This window comes from Calidris pugnax, unplaced genomic scaffold, assembly GCF_001431845.1.
Source record: "Calidris pugnax isolate Ruff unplaced genomic scaffold, ASM143184v1 scaffold4, whole genome shotgun sequence".
Classification (NCBI taxonomy): domain Eukaryota; kingdom Metazoa; phylum Chordata; class Aves; order Charadriiformes; family Scolopacidae; genus Calidris; species Calidris pugnax.
The window spans coordinates 528429-530424 of record NW_015090781.1 but is presented as its reverse complement, the minus strand read 5'-3'; positions in this window follow the sequence as shown (position 1 = coordinate 530424).

The window sequence follows — 1996 nt, the reverse complement described above, 5'->3', positions numbered from 1 at the left end:
CCTGCTCAGCGCGCGGGCGGCGGGACCTCGCTCGGCGGGCGGGGCGGGGGGGACCGGGGAGAGGCGGCAAGGCCCCGCGGCGGGGAGCGGGGTGCCGAGCCGGGCAGTGCGAGAATTCCCGATGGCAGAAGGGCCGTTGGGCATCCCTGTGGCCGCGTTTGCAGGACAGGGCTCATTTGCAGGAAAGTGTCCGACCCCCGGCCTCGGGGAGAGGGGCTGTCGGGGCCCTCGGCGGTGCCGGAGCCAGGCGTCCCCGCGCCGCAGGCCCCGCCGCACCCGGGAGCTCGCTCTGCTCTGGGGGAGCAGCAACGAGCGGCTGCTTCCCCGGCCTCGGACCGGGGCTTTACCGCCCGCCCTTCTGGTTTCTTCAGATACCATTATTTTAAAGTTTTGGTGTGCTGGGTTTGCAGTTTCTTCACAGCAGGGGTAAGCAAACACTCAGATTTTAAGGTTTTCAGAAGAGGTGTTGAAGGGAGGAGCCCCTTTGCCTTTCTGTGCCTATTTTCCACTCCAAATGTAGGTGGGAGGCCTGCAAGTCCATCATCCCCCTCCAGTACTTACTGCCGGAGGTTCCTAGTTTTACACCACCAAGCTGGAGACACTTGCTCTTACAGCCACCTTATCCTCTTCGTCAGGTAGCTCCCTTCTTTAACAGGTGATGAAATAGGTGTAGAACAGATGACCTATCACCTATTTATTACCTCCTCACCTCATCTATACCTGCTAGCATCATTGTACTTCAAGGGACTGTATTTGAATAGGATGTTACCAAGGTTTAACAATTCTTTATTGATCATGTGTCAGGAGCAAAAACTTCTCCCGTTACCTTGTGGATTTTAGATTAGCAAAGAATTTTCAACCTGACATAGCTATATATAGAGATTCCCAAGTATCAAACAGAATTCATAAGCTTTGCACAGAGAGATGCCCCAAATTGTCACAAGCCCTTTGTTACATAGTCATAGGCAATGGGAATAAAAGCTGTGTAAGGAGGAAGAAAAAAAAAAAAAGGTAAAGTGCCTTTTGTGGGAAAATTTCATTTACATGACACGCTATTGTTATTTTGCCTTTCCCATTGTGCTGTAGGTTTTGTGTTACTTGTATACAAAAGAGTGATTACTTGTAACTCCACAGGTGAGGTTGCATCGTGGTTTGCACTTATAGCAGGGCTTAAATCTCTAATACTTGAATGCTTGCATTTAGACTACACATTTGGCACAATAACACTTGAGAATTAAAGCTGAATTTTCTTTTTAAAGTAATATTTTTTTGCCTTCTGCGGAGAAAAATCTTAATTGCCCTCTTTTTCAAAATTTGCACATTTTCTTCATGTTTGTGTATTCTAAGGGTTCCCATGTATTACAAGCCATTCTTACTGTATGATAAGAACATAGGAATGCCCATTTTGAACTTTTAAAATTAAGCATATAAAATCATCCCAGTATTTGCCACAGGCCAATTACATTTGACAAAGGTCAGAGGGAGCTGTTTCTGATTTTATTTTTAAAAGTGTGTTTCTGGGATTAATACTCTAATGAAATGAAGTTTTCTTTTAATTCTGCTCTCTGGTTTTCATGTGGATTTAATGTTCTTCATTGTTTTCTGACTGCTTCAGGCTATAGCCACCATATTATTTCACTGCACTTAGCACTGGTGTTCCAACATAATTACATAATATTAGATGGAACTGTACTACCTGGTTTTTATTGAAAACAAAAAGCTTCTCAAAATCAAAAGTCTCACACAAGTACATTAGTTTTAGCAGGAAAAAGTAAAAAAATACCATGGTACTCGAGTAAAACCTCTGAATCACCAATCCAAAACTCTTTGCTTTTCAGCAGATTACATTATCTAATATCTTCTGTAATCTAGTGATTCATCTTAAAATCAGTTTCACTGTTACAGCTGAAGGCAGTGCCTGAACATCACACAGAAATTGTCTCATTTGTTTCTCTCTCAATAATGTCCTGAAGTGTTACTCTCTTTGGTTCACCAT